The following is a 22,244-nucleotide window of genomic DNA, read 5'->3' as shown; positions in this document are numbered from 1 at the left end:
GCCTATGGCTCGAGGACACTCACACCCGCTGAGAAGAATTATCACCTCCATTCTAACAAGCTTGAGTTCCTTGCCTTAAAGTGGGCCATTTGCGATAAATTCCGGGATTACCTTTACTACGCACCCACGTTCACCGTATTCACAGATAATAATCCCCTTACCTATATCCTGAGTACCGCCAAGTTGAGTGCTGTTGGGCATCGTTGGGTGGGTGAATTGGCCGACTTTCATTTTACAATAAAATATAGACCAGGCAAGACAAACACTGATGCTGACACCCTATCACGGTTCCCAGTGAAGCTCCAGGACCACATAAGAGAGTACTCTGAGGTTTTACCTCCAGATGTTGTGTCTGCCATATGGCAGGGAGATAAAGCCCAGAGAGAAAGAGAAGTACCGTGGGTTGCGGCTCTTCAGCTGGGCTCCACTGATAATAATATGCTTCCGGCCAGTATACCCTTGTTTTCTCTAGAAGACATTCGAGCTGCCCAAAAAGGAGATGCTTCCATCGTTGACGTGATTGCATTGAAAGAGAAAGGATGGAACCCCAATGACAAAGACAAGAGACAAATGGGACCCACCACACGACGACTCATACACGAATGGAGTAAACTTAGACTCGAACAGGGAATTTTATACAGACAAACCGGACAACACAGACAGCTGGTTCTCCCTGATTCTTTGAAGTCTCTTGTGCTCAAACACCTTCATGATGACATGGGGCATGTCGGCGCTGACAAAGTTACCCACCTGGCAAGGCAAAGATTTTATTGGCCTTTCATGCAGCGTGACATAGAAGATTATGTCATCCGCCAGTGCCCATGTATTAAACAAAAGCGGCCTGCTGTTCCTGAAAAGGCACCAATGGGCTCAATTACAACAAGTGTACCATTTGAGCTACTGTCTGTTGATTATCTGCATCTTGAACCGAGTAAGGGTGGCTACGAGTATATCTTGGTTCTTGTAGATCACTTTACTCGTTTCGCCCAGGCCTACCCAACACGGAACAAATCTGGAAAAACGGCTGCTGAAAAGATTTTCTTTGACTTTATACCACGCTTTGGGTATCCACAAAAGCTTCACCATGATCAGGGTCGCGAATTTGAGAATAACTTATTCCAGCGGCTTCAGCAACTGGCTGGCATTACCCATTCTCGAACGACACCCTATCATCCACAAGGGAACCCCGTTGAGCGTTTAAATAGAACACTGCTTCAGATGCTACGGACACTGTCAGAGGAAAAGAAATCTGAATGGAAAGACCACTTACCACACATAGTGCATGCATACAATTGTTCGAGACATGAAGCCACAGGTTATTCACCATTCTTTCTCCTCTTTGGAAGGGCCCCACAGTTGCCCATTGATTTGATTTTTAACCTGGATCCTGAGCCACAGACTGAAACCCGTCAGGAATTTGCACAGAAGTGGGCTTCTCGGATGCAGGAGGCATACAAGATCGCCTCTGAACATAGTAAAAAGAGCTCTGCAAAAGGGAAAAAATACTATGATCGTGGTGTCAGAGGAAGTGTGCTTCAGCCAGGTGATCGTGTGCTTGTACGCAACCTATCAGAGAGGGGCGGGCCCGGCAAACTCCGTCCGTACTGGGAGAACAAGGTTCACCGTGTTGTTGAGAGGATGGGAGTTGGTCCTGTGTATCGAATTCAAGCTGAAACTGGTGATCGCACTCTACGTGTCTTGCACCGTAATCTTCTTTTGCCTGTGAATGATCTGCCTATTGAACATAATGGAGAGGACAATCGGACACGGAAACAACAAAGGCAGAGGCAACATCACAAGAACAGCCAACATCACAGGTCTGATACCTTAGAGCACGACTCCGGTGATTCAGGGGATGAGGAAGAATATGCTTGTAATCCCAGACCAGTCCCAGTATATGAAAGGGGAAAAGCCACTCTCAAACAGTCCCATCATGAGCCAGGTAGTGATCTACGAGTAGCGGCACCAGAGTTTCATCCGGAACACCATAGAGCTGAGCCAGATAACCCTCAAACATATGAGCAACCACTCCGGTTTGTGACACCAGAATCAGAGCAAGTACTGGCTGACCTGTTGCCATCTCTGGAAACTCAGGAACAAGTAGACGACTACATAGCTGGAAGAAGTAATGAGGATACTGACCTGGGAGTGGAGCCGGTTGCACAGCCAATGAATGGGGAAGACATCACCCTGCGGAGGTCAGCACGGGCAGTAAAGCCAAAGGAGATGTTCACATATAATCAGATGGGACAACCCACATACCTACCTTGGAGACCAGGAGTGAATGCAATGCACACCTGTGTACTGTACCCTATTCATACTTACCCTGTCATACCTGATGCCTCTCACTATCCTTCTCCACTTGTGTGGGCATATTAGACTTAAGAAAGGACAAATGAGGCAGGACTGTTGACATTCAAATACTTACCTGTCCTTTGATCAGACTGATAGCTCATTTCTCTTATCTTCAGAACAAAAAAAAACGTTCTTCTATTCTGTTGGGTTAGTTCTGGATGCCCGGAGGCATCTCTTAAAGCTGGGGAGAGTGTAAAGGGTGTTAAAATGTTTATTCAATAATTAATTGAAAACTGATACCTCCCTATATTTTTTTTTAATGTGAACACCAATAGTTCAGAATCAGTTCACCGCCACGCCAACGGATGGCGCTTGAGCGCTCCTGTGAAGCACACCATAGAGACTAGTTTTTTCCCGGGTGCGATCTCAGAAGTAAACTGACGCACCAAAGGAACGACACTCATTTTGTCTGTCTTTTTATTTATTCACAGGTAAAATAATATGCACTTTAAACATTCTTCTGATTGTTCACACGACTATAGGAAGGTTTAGGAACGTGATTGTGAAGTGTTTTGAGTAACTTTGTCATGCTCTAATGTGTTTTATGCAAATTGAATTAACTCAAGGGTCTTAAATGCAAACGATTTATTGTTTAGTAAATGCATTCAAAAGTATTGTTATACAGCATTGTGGTGATGTTTGAGTGTATCAGCAGTGCAAGGGTGCTTGTTATTTTTGTGTTTTAATTGAGTAGTTGAGTATATCTGTTGCATTAACAATTCAATCGCCATTTTGAGTGCTTTGCGCACACACTTAATGAATGACACGAGTCAATCTGGGTGAAGTGGTGTATGTAAAATGGTGTTGGATTTTAGTTTATACATTTTGTGTGTTTAAGTGACACATTTGTCATCTTTCTAGTAATGAGTGACATTTATGTGAATCTTTATTGATTTATTTTGTACACACTCTTCTTTCCACATAATATGTAAATTATATTTTGCTCTTATGTGAAACAGGCTATGGAATGCAAGTGTGTATGTATTCATATATCTTATGTGTACACCAGAAGTTAATGTGCAGATGAAGTTATTTTTGTATGTAACTAGAGAAGTGTTTACAATTACTAAAGTTTTAAGATCTCAGAAGTAAACTGACGCACCAAAGGAACGACACTCATTTTGTCTGTCTTTTTATTTATTCACAGTGTTTTCACAGATACACAGTGCTTCACTGCCTGTGTGTCCTTTGCTGCCAGCCCAGATATCCCCTAGGTCTGAGGCCGGTAACATAAGTAAGTCTATAAAAAGGTGGACACATGATTGTTCGTGGGATTTATTGCTGTGGAACCAATTATATGTATTATGGTCTGATGATCATACAACATTTTTTATGAACCACGTTATATTTGCTTTAATATGAATACAAGTTTTTGTTATTTGCTATACCAGTCCATGCATATTTAAGTATTTATCAAATGTGTCACGGTGGATGTCAAATATTTTTTTCAGGAAAGGTCGGTTATATTAGAAGAGTTAAGGACAATGCAGTTCCTTCATCCCACCACATGAGGTTCCTCCTCACCAGTGTTAGTGCACTGACTGCACATTTCGTTTAATAGAACACTTACTGTAAGTAGTAATGCATGTGTCTTGAGAAGCCACAGCAGTTCAGCTGCTGTCTTTTTTGATTGACTGATTAGTACACTTTGTCTGTTTTGATAGATGGCTCTAGCTAAAGCTTAAGGCCATGGCGAGTCCTGCACACTATAGTAGCTGTGAGCCATTGTGCCTTTGACCCCATGTTGCTCCAAAAAAAACTGATTAATTGCTTTGCTCCATGGTTTTATTTTCCTGTTGGCATTAATATTGATTTGAATTTGCATAATATAACTTTAATAAATTTTTAGCACAAGATGCTAAACAGGGGTTATATGGTGTTATTTACATGTACAGATATAAATATTTAAGCTTTTCAGTGTAATAAGCATACATTGCCCACAGAAAACCAGATAAAGAAGAACAAGAGTGCTTATCCCTATACTATCCATAAGAGGACAAAGAATGGCTTCGTGCTCAGTTTCAGGCATTTCAAAACACTTTAAGTCAACAGAGAAGGTCGGTGTGAATCTGTACTTCAAAGGAAGACTCTTCTGTTACCCTCTCTTCTGTGATCTCAGATCATAATATGATTCACAGGACATCATGCAGCTTTTTAAGATTCATTGCTGATGCAGAATCTATTTTTGAGAAATGCGTCATCCAGTTTTAATGTAAAATATATCAGTTTCTCTGCATGATCTGAAATGTTATGAAGTCAAGCAGAAAAAGTAGAATTTTTTATTGTCTTTTTTTTTGTCTTTTTTCTTTAGAAGTGATGAAAAGATTTAAAAATACTCACTTTGAGGGATACCGATTCTACCTTATTGAACACTAGGGGGAGGCATGTGTCCCCTTAAAGGGATAGTTCAGGCGATCAGTTTCTTAGCCCCTTCAACTTCAATAGTAGGTTTCCCAAATGATGGAAGTCAGTGGGGACTAGCAACTGTTCATATTTTCTTTAAAGTTCAACAGAAGAGAGAAAGACATACAGGTTTGGAACAACTTGAGTGTGAGTAAATGATCACAGAATTTAAATTTTGGGGTGAATTATCCCTTTAAGAAATGTTTTTGCTGGTGACTCCAGAAAAAAAGGTCAACATTAACTGTTTTTTTTTTTTCTTTTTTAACGTATGTTTTAACATTAAAGGATAAATCCTAGTACTACTGTTGAGAAATATTGTATGTTTAAAATCAAGTACTCACATGAGACTGCAGTCATATCATTAGGCTAATAAAAGTATTTTTATTTTATGTGGAGGTGTTGCCTCAGAGGGTCAAGATCACATTTCCAGTACAATACTACTCCCTTTATCTCAGTAACACTCCTATTAGGTACTTACAAACACAGAATATAACCAGAATGACATAAAAAAGCTTTTAATCCCCCTTATGTTGGTGTTGTATTTATGTTGCTAGAATAGGCTAGCATTTTGTAGTTAGTCAGCTTGCTCTAAGAAAACAATTAGCCTCTCCTGTCAAATCCTTTGCTTTTTGCCCTCGAGTTTGTTTGTATTGATTTGGATTTGTGTACTTATGTACCTTTTAGGGTGGTTTCTTTTCAAAAGGCACCTTTGTATCTAAAGGGAACATATTAGTACCTTAAAGGTACAGTACATATTAATACCTAAAGTGTATATATTAGTACCCTTTGAAAAGATACCGCCTCAAAGACAGCTTTTATACCTTTTTTCTAAGAGGAAGGGCTAAATAAAGTACAAAGATCTCTTTGAGGAGTACTGTCAGTGACAAGCTGTTCTACTGCGAATGTTTTTTCTATTATTATTGTTATTAGAGAGAAGTTTCATGTATACTTTATCTTGAATTTCTACAATAATGTGGAATTAATATCATATTCTTGTGTAAAAGTATTTTCTGTTTTTCCTTCGGTTACATTTTCAAGGCTGTCTTGAACCTCTGATAAGTCTGAAGTCGTCTTAATCGGTTTCTTTTTACAGGCACACATCGGAAATGTGCTATTTTCTGAGAGGCATAGGAAATGTTGGCTGCTGGTCCAGTTCTACACAGCTGTGATTGAATCTGTCCTCTTAACCCCTGTATTCGTCTGGTTTGGCTCTGCTTCATCGCACTCTAAGAGGAAATAATTGGTTGCCAGCTCTCCTCACTCACAGGCATAAGCATCTACAGTGGGATGACAATGAAGGCGGCACAAATCATAGGCAACCCATCCTATCATAGCCATTTTCTTTTTCACTGTCTCCCCTCACGGCAGAGAACAGTTATGCCCTGAAAACTAGGACAAATCGACACCTGCACAGCTTCTTTCCCCAGGCCAGAACTCCTGCCAACATGGTCAATTCCCTCAGCTTTCCTCTGTAACCCAGCAAACCTTTTTATTCACATTCCAACTTCCAGTAATTTATCTTAAAGAATCTTGTTAAACTTTTTGTTTTCTATGGAAAATAATTCATTTTGTGCCCTTAAGCCATACCATAATGTCACCGATTTATGATAGCATGACCAAGCGAAATTGTATTCTTAAAGAAATATAGCACAAGCTCACTTACCAAGCACAGTATTTCATAAAAGCTATTTTAAGCGATAAAACAACTGTTTTTTTTTTTTTTTGAATGAATGAATGAATGAATTTATAAATAAATGTGGACACATTGCTGTTTTTAACTTGAGGGGAACTGACTTTGTACTTCCACTAAAGTTATCTTGGGATCAGTTAATGGTCAGACTTGACTTTGTAAACACAACATTTCTATGGACACTGCATTGGTCGTAATTTGATCTCATGCTCTCCAGCATCTTTTTAAAAGCTAAAACAAAATTTCACGTACATTTGGATACTGTTTCATTGTCGATACATTTTTAGGTCCAATATGTGTGTGTATAGGACGTGATTGCTGCTGTTTAAACAAGATGCTAGTATTGAATATTTTATAGTTTAGATGCAGTATTGCTGGATACATTGTCTATTTAATTTAAAATGTTCAAAACAAAGACGAGTATCAACGGTCTCATCTCTGATAAACACAGTAGTGTTTAGCTGACTTACTTTAGTTTTCGACTAAATCAGTGTTTTTGTAATCGGTTGAGTGAATAATTCAGTGATTCACTCGTAAAAACAGTCATTTGGATGAATGATTCAAATGACACACACATAAAGATAGTGACTTGTGAAAAATCCCCACCACTAATAACAGGCTGACAGTCTACACAGACACAGGAAAGTCCCAGTGCAGATCTTACCTTTTTTTGTTTGTTTCTGTGTAATACTGATGCCCTGCCTTGGCTTTTCTCAAGAACACCCTCAACTTTAGGTTCTCTCACCCTTTCACCAGTTCTGAACCCACAGCATTTACTCTTTAGGGTCGCCCACCCACACGCGTAAAGAAGTCAAAGCATCTAACCTCTGTGTTTTTGTCTTTTCAGAAAATCAAAAGAGATTAAAACACATTATGGCTTTACACATAGTAAACAAGTGTTGACAACTGGTGGTCTTTGCATCCAGAAGCCCACACATTTTCCTCAGTTTGTGACTTGCCAGAAAACTGCAACAAGAAAATGTCTTCCGATCTTCATAAGCGGTAAATGATCATGAGTTTTCCGCAATCATCTGCCTCCTCTTTGTTTAGGCCTGTTCCCTCAGAGCTCTTTCCTGAATTTCCTATATCACCTCGCACATCTCTAAATACATCTCCACTGACATTTTGATAAGTTCTTCTTCGCTCTCAGCTGAAATTGCACTTTCATAGATTGAAAATGGACATTCAGTCATCCATAAACTGTATGTATTTGTGTTGTGAGAAAGCCCCAGATGCATTTTCACATGGCTAATGTCCATATCCTCCTAATGGCCTTTCTGATGGCTTGAATCTGATTTAAGAGGCATGTGCTTCATATTTATGGAGAGAAAATGAGATACACAGAAAGACATAGAGGCAAAGGGGAGTAAATGATTTCTTTTTTTTTTTTTCTTATAGCCTACTTAAAAGTGCATCTACCAGTTTGCCGCTAATTTAAATCTGAATCAAATTTCTGTTCATTTATTTGTAATGCTTATGTGTTTTTTTAGGCAGGACTTTGTTAATCAGGCCAAAATCAGGGGCCATATATTCACAGCATACACTAAAGATTTTAAAGCTAAAAGATGCTGCTAACACAGACATTTTGAAGCAACTCTAAAATTGCTCATAATTTTAGTGTTCAATTTTAATCTAAGAGTAATTCAGTAGGACAGATTCAAAATAATCAGAAGCATACATGTTACTGTAAATCATATAGAATATACAATTTCTGACTCAACTCCCTGGCCCCCGAACACAATTTCTACACAAGAGTCAACCTGCCCCCAAAACTTTAAACAAGCCCCTGATCATATGACTTGATTTTGTCAATTGCAAAATGTAGTAAAAGCTAAGAAGACCCTTATACATTGCTTCAGGGTGCTGTAGTAGAACAATTCATACATCTCTGTAGTGTGAATTCAACAGAACACAGTTCTATATGATACACAACATACAGTTTGAAAGCAGTTAAGAATAGATATAGAATAGCTATAGAAGAATGATGTTTGATTGTATGATTTGTGAAAAAAAAAATCCAATGTCAAGAGTATTAAAAAACATACAGGCTCAGCACAGTTCCATGTGGGCGACCAGTGCAAATTCAGAAACGTTATCGTGTGTTTGATTATTGAAGCTTCCAATGGAGTGTTGGTGAATGCCAGATGACCTTTCAGCGCCTTACATTAAACATAACCTTTCTACAAACCTCATTAGCATCATCTTTACCAGGAGAGCCTGTTGGTCTGATGACCTGCACAGCTGTTTACACATCACTATATACATTTAGTGCAAGCAAATTAGCTATAGTGTTTGTTCAAAAATATCACAATGCATGTATTTGTCCAATGAATGAAAACACTGCCTTTGTATGCCATTAAAGTGAGGTATTTGGTTTAATGTTTTTTTCTTTGTCCTTGTGAAATATCCATTATTTTCTTGGCAAGCTTAAGAGGGAATGAAATGTGTATGCCCAGGGAAATGTTGCTTTCTTTTGTGTCTGTCATTTACCACAGGGAACAACTTCTCTTTTAATCCACCTTTGTTGAAGACAGAAGGGATTGAGATGAATAAAATTGAAACTGACTCTGGCATAAATAAATGAAAGCTCATCTGGGTCTGGGTGCAACACAGGCTGAAAGGAAAAAGACCTGATTCTGTTTGCTCTTTCTTAATAAACAGTCTGCCTGTTACTAGAGGCTTAGAAAAGTGCATTTCATGATACAGACAGATCTATATTATTTGAATTCACAATACAGAAGCAATGAAGGGTCAATTATGTTTATGTAATATTTAAAGAGGTATGTAATTTAAAAAATACAATTAAATTCTATGGCAGCTTACAATTCAAAAATGATTCCCTTCTCTGTTTGTTTGAGCATCCCAAATCTCAGCCGTCTCAACAAAGCAACACTGACTCAATCAGTGCTATTCGAATGGGGAAGAACTATTTGTTTTGAAGCAGAACTTTAGAGGGCTAGTTTACCCCAAAATGAAAGAATTAAAATTCTGTCATTAATTACTCACCATCATATTTTGGAGCAGTAACACTCTCTGATTAGTGGTCATTTCTGAGCAGAATCATGTAGTTGTCAAACAGGAATTTCACGCCATTATTAAAAAAAGTTTAAATAATGCACACTTGATTGCTTCTTCAAATTCATAGTCCATTGATTAACAACCTCATAGCTCACACTAGGTCTGTCTTTAACAGTTTATATGATATTATTAAAATCAATTCCCCTGTGGAGAAAATGAACTGTTGCACTCTGTAACACACTTCAGATTTAAAGATGTTAAAGCTGAAGTGTGTAATTTCTGCACCACTAGAATTGCAGTCTGTTTAATTCCTTTATAAAAGATGTTAAAACCATACTTTGATACTTTATGTAGTGTTTTTACACTTTATTTCAAGGTTATTGACTCTAATATCATACAAGTACCATTTTAAATGTCCAAAAAAATGTATAGCATTTTTTACTTAAAGTGTCACAACACTGGCTCAACCAATGGCATAAGTGTGAGGTGCGGCTAAACAGGAGTCTTTGAAAATAGTCATCATTTTAACAATTCTGTTTGGTGATGCTAGTGAGGCAGATATTACTTCATCTTAGTGAGTCTTTTTTTGAATCTCTGCAGCTTTGCAGTGTCAGACAAAATAGTACATGGCATAGACCTATATATATTTCATATTGAGCTTACATAGACACATTTACTGCCCATATGAGAGCCATTAATTTTACCCTAGATTGTGTGTCAGATATTCACTGTGCTATAAGAACAAAAAATCAACACTTCATCCTCAAAGAGAATGCAGTTATATGCTTTTACTCCAGTCTGCCTCTAGTTCCATAATATTATGGCCAGAGAAGGCCAGAGAAGGTGAGGACGGGGCTCAACTACCAACAAATAAAGCAATGATAGTGAATGTGAATGCTCTCAGGAGTGAACTTCAATAAAAGGGTCCTGTGTATTGTCATGATGATTAACCTATCCTAAAACATTTATTATTTAGAAAGATTTATACGTTTATTAAAGTGATAATGCCTGTCAGTGTTAGCTTGTTTTTCTTGTAGTTATATATATAGTTGCAACATATGCATTTTTTTTTCTGTAGTAGGAGGTTTCATGTTGTATTAATTATGAGTGGTTGTGGGTTAACAATAATATGCAGCAATGTTAACTGATGTTTATTAAAAATCCTAGCAATCTCATTAGATTAGATTAGATTCAAGTAGAGTAAGTGAAGCTATGATTTACAGAATGTATAGTGGAGTTGCTTATATACACTATTAAACAGAGTGTGTAAAAAAATTTAATAGGAATGCAAGGTAGGATAATATGTACATTATAAACAGCAACAACATAAGAACAGTGGTGATAAATAGAGATGGTTGAGTGTACATTCAATAGTATTGTTAAACACTGTATATTCTATGCAAAATATCAGTAGTGCAATAATATTTTATAGTGTGCTTTGTACAGTAAAAACGTTAGACAGTTTACAATGTAATAGCTTGAAAAATGTACAGTCTGTGCAAAACATGAGTAGTACAAATATGTGTATGTAAAGTACTGTGACCAGTGCAGTACAAGAGATGTTGAAGGTTAGATTGGTGGTGTGGAGTTCAGAAGGGTCACAGCCTCAGGGAAGAAGCTCTTCATGCTTCTTCTAGCGTGAGAGCGTAGGCTCCTGTAACGGCTGCTGGATGGAAGGAGGGTAAAAAGTCCATGGTTAAGGTGTGAGACATCCCTGATGATGCTGCTTGCCCTGCCCAGGCAGCACTTGTGATAAATGTTCTCACTGGTAGTTAGCTGGGTGCTGGTGATCCGTTGAGCAGTTTTTAGTACCCACTGGAGTGCTTTGTGGTCAGATGCAGAGCAATTGCTATACCACACTGAGATGCAGATTATGAGTATGCTCTCAATGGTACAGCGGTAGAATTCCACAAGGATCCTGGGACTCAGGTGAAATTTCTTAAGGCTCTGTAAGAAGTAAAGGTGCTGCTGTGTCTTTTTGACCAAGGTGGAGGTGTTAAGTGACCAAGTGAGGTCATCAGAGTGGATGTGGTTGTGGATGATAAGGAACTCGAAAAATGTTCCACTACAGCTCTGTTGATGTAGATGGGGTAGTGGAGTCCACAATGATCTCCTTTGTCTTTAAGCTGTTTAGTTCCAGATTGTTGGGTGGTACACCACAAAGCCAGGTGCTGCACCTCATCCCTGTAGGCTGACTCATCATCATCATTGATCAAACCTACTACCGTATAGTCATCTGCACATTTGATTATGGTTTTGGAGCCATAAACAGGAATGCAATCATGGGTGAATAAGGAGTACAGAAGAGGGCTCAGTACGCAGCCCTGTGGAATACCGGGATGTGCAGAGGGATGTGACGCAGCTGACACAGAACAGCATATTTTATATTACATTTTTATATTTATGCATTCAGCAAAAACTTTTATCCAAAGTGACTTACAGTGCCTTCAGGCTATACATTGTTTTTTACCAACCTTTTGCACTGTTAATGCAATGCTCTACCACTGAGCCAAAGGAACAGCATAGATCCAGCAGAGTTGGTGTAAGTTTCAATGTCGATGAGAGATTGAGGTGGAATTAGTTGAAGAGTGGACTCAGCAACTTCCAGCAAGATTTTGACAGTTCTTATTGTAGGTTTCACACTTTTGATGACCAGGGTATACTTGGGGAGCAGGAACAAAAAGAGGTAGTCAGACTGGCCCAGGTGGGGGAGGGATGTGACTCTCTCTTTGGCATCAGTCACATTGGTATATACACGATCCAATGTTTTATGTCCCTTTGTAGTGCAGGAGACATTTTAATTTAGGGAGAACATTTAGGGAGAAATTTTATTTGTGCAATATTTTAAATCTAGCCCAATTCCATGGGGAAAAAGCAGACCTGACAACCCTGCATCCAACACAAAATACAGGAGTCAGATTTCACTGATTACAGGTCAAGAGTAAGGAGAGAGGGTTTGCCGCTCAACAGATTCTGAGCTCATTGACAAATATCTTTTCCTCGTAAGGATTCTGGATACGATTCAGGAAAGACTCTGGAATATTATAAGCTTTAGGTTAGGGCTCCTGCACATTAGGCTGTGTTGTAAAAGGCCAGTGGCATCTGTTACTCTAGGGCCTGTCTTTATGCTGGAAAGGGATGTGGTCCATGATCATTTAAATTAGAATTGGCAGGAGAAAGGCAGGGGTTCCTTAACTTTTTCATGCAATGACCCACCTAGAAAAGTATGTATAATAAACCACAAGCTTGGTAGAGTGACGTGTTCTCTTTAAGTTAATATTTTTGTTTTCTTTATCATATTATAAAATGTTTGGATCATTTTCAGATGATAGAAGGTCCTTAGGAGGGTTGTCAACTATTGTCTTGGACAAAAGTGGGCCCTGAAGTCAAGAGGGTAAGAGTTACTGCAACTGGGATGGCTTATGTTATGTCTTTATAACCTTAAACTAGACTGCCAAGATCTGACCCATCATATGGCCAACTAGACATTATCATTCTAATATCATCTTCATTCTGCTGTCTTTTAAAGCATCAGGAAGTGTAATGAGCTGTACAGAGTTAATGGACATTGTGAACAGGACTGAAAACATCTCACCATGGATCAAAAGCTTGAATAAAGATTTATGGCTGCAAAAACATGATGCCTTGAAGCAAGAGGAAGTATGTGTCGATTTCAGGATGTGGATGAATTCCACCTTCTCCACTTAGTATACATAAACACATTTCTACGAAGAGTAGAGATTAATCTTTCAGTATAGCCACTCTGTGTAAAACATTTGCATCCCATGGTGCTGCTAATTTAGAGGATCTTTAAATCATTTATCCATGTCCCCGATTTTCAGCAATAATGGTAAAGTGTTTGCATACAGACTAACAATGGCTTGGTTTGATAATTGTTGTGACTGGAAATTTTAGCAAACTTCAGCCAGCCATTCTATCTTTCTTTCTTTCTTTCTTTCTTTCTTTCTTTCTTTCTTTTAAACCAGTGCAATGCAAAATATGCTTTTTCTGTTTTCATGGGCTTAGTTGGAGAGATCAAACATGCTCTGCTGAAACCATCAAAACCAGTGCCCATCATAGCAGGACTCCTGCGGCTTGGCATCGGGCGGGATTCTTCATCCTTTACTCACACTGCAACAGAGCCTCAGACACACATCAGTCACACTGTCCTCTGAGGCTGTGTTATTGCTTTTCTTGTGGGGAAAAAATTATAATTTATGATGGGCTTGAGCAGCTTTGAAGGTCTGCTTTTCTTGACGAACTCTGCCATTACACTCAGTGCTTGATTTTTAGGTATGGGGGTGATTTTTAACTGAAGTTATGTAAATTTAGCTTCATTGTAGTTTGAGTAGTCTTGTTTAGCACATAAACTGGTTGAATGGTTATGGAATATATTTACATTTACATATATATCCTTACAACGTGACTATATATTGCCAGCAGCCATATCACCCTGTAGCCCAAGACTAGTTGCCCACTGAAGCTAAGCAGGGTTGAGCCTGGTCAGTACCTGGAAGGGAGACCTCCTGGGAAAACTAGGTTGCTGCTGGAGGAGGTGTTAGTGAGGCCAGCAAGGAGTGCTTACACTGTGATCTGTGTGGGTCCTAACAGCCCCATGTAGTGATAGTGACACTATACTGACAAAAAGGACCGTCTTTCGGACCAGACATTAAGCCGAGTTCCTGACTCTCTGTGGTCATTAAAAATCTTAGGATTTCCTTCAAAAAAGAGTAGGGGTGTTACCCCGGCATCCTGGCCAGATTCGCCATGGCGTCCTAACCATCCCCAAACACTGATTGGCTTCATCACTTTGTCTCCTCTCCACCAATAAGCTGGTGTGTGGTGGGTGTTCTGGCACAATATGGCTGTAATCACATCATCCGGGTGGATGCTGCACACTGGTGGTGGTTGAGGACTCTTCAGAAGCCCTCCACCTTCCCCAGCTCCACCTGTATAGATCTGCTACGGGGTGAATCATGTATGCTGTGGGGGTTATTCATATACGTTATATGTGCAGCAGCTGCAGCAGTATTTCTTACATGCTCACAGCAGCATATCTGTGAATGTATTGTCTCAGCAGCATAGCATATCTATTCCACCAAGAACAAAAACAACATTGTCATGTACATTACATGTATCACATTTGCAACTGTTTCTTGCTTTATGACTGAATATCTCACAGTTTTAACAATCACATCATAATGTAACTATATCTCCCAATAGCAACTTTATTTTTTTAGAATAGTGACATTGTATATCAAAACTGCAGCTGTTTCTCATTTTTGTGATTTTGTGTCTCTCAATTACAAGTTTGGCTATATTTGTATTTTTTGTAATTGCAACAATATGTATATCTCACATTGTATATCTCTTGTTTTGGGACTTTATACTTCACAAATTACAATTTTACATGTCAATGTGACTTAATATCTCTTAGTGTGACTTACAGTATGACTTTTTATATATCACAATGTGACATCTTTAACTTAAATTTGATCCTTTTTTTCTTGTTTTTCTAGGGTGGCTTTCATAATTTGTAGTTCTATGTCACCTGATCTCAGTTTAAACAAGGCTGGTTATTTTTGTCCAGTTAGCCTCTGCTAGCAGATAAGCAACATTATCCACTGTTGACTATTCAAATGTTGGCATGTCTTTCTTACAGGTTTCTTACAGGTGGCAACTGCCACTGAGATGATGGGAATGCTAATGGACATCTCTCTCCAGGTATTGCAGGCATATTATAAAGTTAAACCCAGTCAAGTCCTCAAAAAGTTTATGAACCAGGTGACAAACAAACATTCTCTTTTCAACTTTAATCAAAGCAAATTCCCATATTTTAACCTATACAGAGATGCACAGAGGCAGTATTCAGAGAAAGTCACCTATCTCTCTTGGCACTGTACATCTCTCTATCTCCAAAGACAGCACATGCACACTAGCATGAAATCAAAGCTCATTCTCTCTCATCTTTTCTCAAGGCCTTGATCCCTTTTCAGTTTTTCACTCATACTGCCTCGCTTCTTTCATTTTCTCTCTTTGCCTATCATTTCACCCATTTATTTCTTTTTATTCTCTTTTCACTCTCAATCACTTCACTCCTCACTGTCATATTTGCTTTATTTCCTCTAGGAATATCGGTAATAGAATTTGCAGATAATTTGCTAAATCAGTCACATTTTATCACCATATATGATGCATAAACATATATTTTGTTTAAAAATAAAATAAACATCCAAAATCCCTGTGACTGAATGGACATCTTTGTGATTTGTAACTGAAATTTCAAGAGCACAAAGCAGTAATATATGCAAAAGCCTTTGCAAATTCTGGCCTATTGCATAATGCTCTGCTGTCTCCACAATATATTTACAGCAAGTCTAAAAAAAGCTCTCTTTCTCTCTTTCTCACACTCCTCTTCACACCTGCATCTACACATTAACACAGGTCATTATCACTTATCTTTCTTCTCTGTTTCATCTTGCATTCTCCTCCCTGCCAGGAAAATCTCACTTTTTATTTCCAGCTACATTTTGAAAGAATTTCCTTCATTCTGCCACCAAACACTCATGCGTCCTGTTTTGCTCACAAATTTCTTAAATCTTTTGCAAAGACAAAGAGTCTGGTATCCCCTGAGACACAGCTTGCTGGTAAAGTGAAAAGAAAGAAAGAAAAAAAAAAAAATCACACAAAAACAAGAACTCTTAGTTTGTAAGTTTCAGTCAAGCATACACAGGGTTAGTGCGGCGACATGCTCTAGTTCTATCTACCTGGTTTGATCTAAACTCTGAGTTAGATATTTCCATGCTCGGTAATAAAACTCTCTCAATTAAACTCACAGGAACTTATTTGATAGTGTAAGGAATGTACTTTTCTTTCTGTTCTGCTTTCTTAACATCTGATGCCCATCCATCCATTTAATTACTTAAAGGGAATTTATTTAGCAAAATTCACTTTTATTTGTTGTTTGAACATTAATTTTTGCATACATCCACCCTACAATGATAAAAATCTACCTACTCCTTTTTTAAAAATCCCCATAAATCATAAACAATGTCTAAGAAAAAGCCGTTGGCACAATCTGTAAAATGTGATGTCACTTTTTTTCAGGCCCCACCCAAAACTGTTGACGGACACTGCTTCAAGCTTGAGCATTTAAAAGCAGCATTCACATAAGAAATGTCTTCTTATTGAAGCTATAGACGTTATTCAGTCCAGAGCAGTGAGTGATTTTCTGCTTTTATTTTATTGTTTGGGTCATATTAACAGCGCAGACGGCAGGTACTGTATATTTGGCTGCTGTCACTTAATACACAGATCTAATATAAACATGCAATTTCTTTCCCAGTTGTTTAACTTCACAGACATGACTGACTGTGTTTTTGTGCTGTTGTGCTGCTGAAAGTTTAAATGCAATCAGACATGAAAGAGAAGTACTCACATGTAGTAGGCCTACTCACACACGCAGATTTGTGTGCTCAGAAGCCATATATCAGAGGTTATGGCTAATATGGCTTCAAAACGCATTATTTCAGGGTGACAGACAAGATAAATAAACCCAAACATGTTTTTTTTGCAAAGTATCTGAGGTATTCTGGAAAAGGGCGCGGGGAGCAGCAGCTCATTTGCATTTAAACAGACATGCACGAAAACAGCATGTTTCTGGTTCCACTTAACATAGGCATTTTCAAAATGATATAATAAATGATCTGTGGGGTCTTTTGAGCTGAAACTTCAAAGACACATTTTGGGGACACCAGAGATATATTACATCTTGTAAAAAGGGGAATTATAGGGGGCCTTTAAGGTAATAACTGAAAATATGTGCTAATTTAGCATTACTGGACTGGGAAGGTAATTTACAGTCCCTAAAATGTTTTGCATGGTTCTGAATGAGAAGGAATATTTGTGTTTATTAATCTGGTGTGCAGAAGTTTAGAGGAATTCTGTATGTTGCAGTTTTGAGGGGTTCCATTGTGGATCTTAGACTGAAATAATTGAGGATTGGTCTGTTTGTTGGTTCACTCAAAGAGAAATTTGCCAATACATCGAAAAGTCTTGTTATCCTTGCGCTTCCTGCCAACATATCCTACACATACTATCCTTGTTTTTTGCTGCTTGTAAAAAAAATAAAATTGCATTTACCATGGAACTACAATTGAATTAAGTTCAGACAAAGAATCATTTATATCTTTCCCGCAATGTCTATCGGAAAGTCTTCCCAGAAGGATGGAAGCTTTAAGGGGTGTTCCTCTGCAGGGGATGATGGGATGGATAAGATACTAATCAGCTACGGAGCTCCAGGAACATCCAGGGGCGTTACCATGACAAGCTACTTCAAGTTGCTAGCGGGCAGGGGCGCCGGACTGGGGGTAAAACCAGTACTGATTACCAGGGCCCCAAAGGAAGAGAGGGCCCTTGAAAAGTCTTGAATATATATTTTCAAGGGGGTGGGGCGGGCTTTCCAAAAGACATTTTCATTACACTCAGATTTGTGTACATGTAAAACTCAGATTCTTCCTCTTTCTTTTTTGTCCTACTTTTTCCCCCGGAAAATGTGCTCTTCTTCTGCCACTTCCTGTAGGTGTAAATTAATGCATGTGCATGAATCACTATTGTAAATCTTTTTTTTTGTAGCAGTTGATTTACACTGTGTGCAAGATAAGATATGTAAAATATTCCTGCATTGCTCGCTATGAAAGCATTAAAAACTCTTTTTGTAGGATTTACTACAATTTTCTCTAATTTTCTCAGTTGGTAGCAAATCAACACATAAACGAATGAATGAAATTTTGAAGAAATGTTTAATACATATAATAATCTTAATAATAATTACAGTGCACTATTGTGGTCTCTCATCTTGGGTCATACTGTACATTTATGCAAAACCTCAGCAGGAAAAGCATAGAGTTTTAAAGGAGTCATTGGATGTGACACACACTTTTAGAAGTTGTTTGAACTGAAATCTGTGTTGGCAGTGTGTGTACACAACCACTCTAATGATAGAAATCTACTCAGTGGTCTACTTAAATCATTACCCCTTTCTCAAATCAAGCCATTCTCAGCATCTTGTCTGTGTGAAGTCACACAGATGAAGGCCGCTCCCATGATTGTTGATTGACAGTAGTATTTCAGCATTGACCTGCTCTGAGTGAGCTGTCATCAGTCCACCATTGTTTCCACACTGGAGCAGATGTAGACAAGAATGTCTCCTAAGTGTTTAAGGTGTTTTGTTGTTGGATGTATAATGAACATAGCAGCATCATCATTTACTCCCAACATTTGAGCTGCTGAAGACAGAGTGGATTACGCTTGTTTTTGAAGGCAAAATGTTCACACAAATCATTTGTGATCCACACTCACCTACAGAAGAAGTGAGTTTAAGATTTTTGTGAATCTTTGCAAATCACATTTCCTAACATGCTAGTTGGCAAGTTTCATGATGAAATTTTACTGTCTCTCAGAAAACAACCCATTCTCACTCCAAAGGCGTCAAAAACCGAAGCATGGTCAAGCGCCCCTAGCGTCACTTTTATGACGCCAAATGTGCCTCTCGGCGTCGAATATCGAAGCACTACGACCTTCATTGCTTTCAATGGGAAACTTTTGGCGTCAGAATTCGACACGAGGACATGAGATGTTTATCGCTATGAAATCACGTTCAAGAAGTCTCATTCAGCCCACATCGCGATACTTGCTATCAGTTCCACAGTTTGGGTGAGTAGTCGTATATACGCTCTTTTAATGCCTTTTATAAAATGTATTCTGTCTTATTTATTAATCAAATTAGTGCCATATGTTTAATCGCTGTATTATATCGGTCATCCGCGGCTGTCTTTGAGTTTCATTGCGTTTAAATAAATGAACACAGCTGCTAATTAGTGTGATTAAACTCTGTCTGTCACGTGACGTGCCATAGACCTTCGATCCGTTTTATATTATTATTAATTTCAGGATCAATGATGTAGGTTGTATTTGTAGTAAAATCATGGTAATCACGACACTTACAATAGTAATAAATGAAATGTTAAGTTAAAACAGTAAACTGGACATTAGTAACTGTAACTGTAGTTTTACTATGGTATATTAATAATCAATACAACAATACAATAATCACCAAACCAGCTATGTTTGTATCACTGTAATGTTAGTGTTTGTATGTGCTTTTATATGACAGATATCACAGTAATCATATGTTCTGTAGCATGCTTTTAATACCTTTTAATGTAAATCCAAAAAAAAAAAAAAAATCAAATTAAAAATAAATAATAAAACATGCATTTTTCCATCTTGCAGTTATTTCATATCAGTTTATATATATATATATATATTATATCTAAATATTATATCTAAATATTTTGCTCACAGATCATTATTAACATTCTTTATATAATTCAATTTTATTTACTCTCCCCATTTTATTTATTTATTTTTTTTTTTTAGCTGAAAAGACGTAAAGGCAGTCAGCCCAGTGGTGTTTCTGGAGAGGGATTCCTTCAGAAATGGAGAAGACAGAAAGCTGCGGAGGCAGATATTTGCAGCAGTAAGTCTGTGATAGTTTGTCCCTTTTATCAAACATTCCTGCTGTTATAATTTGTACAGCATTTGTTGTTTCTTAAACTGTTGCACTGTCCAAATACCCATACTTGCCATCTTTGCACTTGACCACTTGATTACTTATTTGACGTCTTTCCTGTATTTTGCCTAGTGTTCGAGTGAGCATGATGACCACAAGTGTGTGTCGAACTTTTCATGACCTGATGACTGTGTTTCCCAATCCTGATCCTGGAGAACCCCAGCACTGCACGGTTTTGGTGTCTCTCTTATCTGCCTTGGAGTCTTCACTGATGAGCTGATGAGTTGAATCAGGTGTGTTTGATCAGGGAGACATCTCAAATGTGCAGTGTTGGGCTTCTCCAGGACCAGGATTGGGAACCACTGCCTTATGGGACACTTATGTGTTTACAGAGATTTTTAATATCTAATTATCAATATTTCACATACTGTACATTGGACAGCTTCCCATGATCTCTTGTGAGATCTCAGCAAAAAGTCTGACGATTTATTCCAAAACATGATGCATGATGGGATACACTAAGCTTTGTATAGCGCTCCGGAGCAGTATTGGAGAGGTTTAGTGTGTGTTAAGGATGCTGTGCTTTGGCATTATTAAGACCGGGGACAGTCTCGTTCACACACTGTCATGTACACACACTCTCAAGTGGCCAAGACTGCAAGTGTGGGTATCTGGACAGGGTCAAAGTCTTAAAAATGATCCCTAAACACATCACAGTCTTAATAATCCAGTTTAACACTTGTATGATATTGTACAAGCCCCAGGACGGTCTCATCTGACACTATCATAGAATTCATATGACTATAGCTTGCTATTAATTACTTGCTTTCAATAATGGTTGCATTTAACATTTAATTATACAGCATCTTTACAGAGGCTGCTTTTATGGTCTAAACAAAACACAGTGTAATGTATAAGTTCAATGTAATTTAATATTTCCTTCCTTTCTGTCTTACAGGATTGTTTGAGGATAACGCTGTAGCTCCATCATGCACAAGGACTCACCTCGTTAACTCTTTATCCCCCGCACACACAGAAATGGTCCCTGGATCAGTGATTAGACTTTGCAGTGGTTTGATTTTTGCAGAAGATGTAACTTTGTTTTAATTATAAGCTCATAATGAATACATTACAGAACCAGTGATGAAAACAATAGTTAAAAATAGCGCTCCATATTAAAAATATATTGCACACTTGACATGCATGTCTTCATGGTGTTTTTTTGTGAGTTTACATTGTATTGTATAACATTTTGGTCACAACACTTTTTCCAGTGTTCTCTGAAAGACATACTTTATTTACTGTTTTGTTTTTTAATAAAAGCATTTTCATTTGCATACTGAAAATAGTTAATGTTTACAACATAACTGCCTTTTTATTCTTTATGGTGGCAAAAACGAGCTTGGTGACAGAGGATGCAGTGTAGTAATTTGGGCATGTTGTCTTTAAATGAGTTTGACATATCAATAAATAATGGAAGATCCTTACAAAAATATGCATGTTTATTATGCTTTATGTATTTATTTGTTCATTCATTCATTTATAATTTCAGTTTTTATTCCTAGAGTTCAAATGGTAGAGAATGGTAAATCACAGAAACACAAATGTGAACAATTTTAACTTTAAAACACAATGCAATATACAATGTAAATTTTAGAAGCACGTCATTTGATTAGTAAAAATATTTGTCTTTGGTCAAAAAAAAAAAATACAAATCTTAAAAATGTGTCTTATATTTATTATAGAGGAATCTGTCTGTTGGATACAACTGCGACTGCTGGGCATGTGCACATCAATATTGCCCAATGTTTGTCAAGCTGAACAACGGAGGAAGGTGAAGACGTTAATAAAACAGAATCTAATAAGTAGCAAGCTTAATCTATAGTTAACCGAATCTATCCCTTCAGCCGAAAAACGAAAGACATCTGTCATACATGGATAAGGAAGTGTGACGCTGCTGCTCAGCTTTGATGTCATTGGCTATGAATTTTCAGGACAGTCTGTGGTTGGACTATCTTTTAACCCATATTAAACAGCGCATCATGTTAAAAAGTATGTTTTGCTGCTATCATCACATTAGTAATATATTAAGTCAACAATGAAGTGTTGCTATCTTGAGAAAAATGACATCTTTAGCGAGATCCTAATCCTAACCCTAAGCATAACTTCAATGAACTACAAAAAACAGCCCCCTAGTGTTGCATA

Source organism: Carassius auratus, chromosome 9 (genome assembly GCF_003368295.1).
Source record: "Carassius auratus strain Wakin chromosome 9, ASM336829v1, whole genome shotgun sequence".
Classification (NCBI taxonomy): Eukaryota; Metazoa; Chordata; class Actinopteri; order Cypriniformes; family Cyprinidae; genus Carassius; species Carassius auratus.
Note: the sequence above shows the minus strand (reverse complement) of the source record.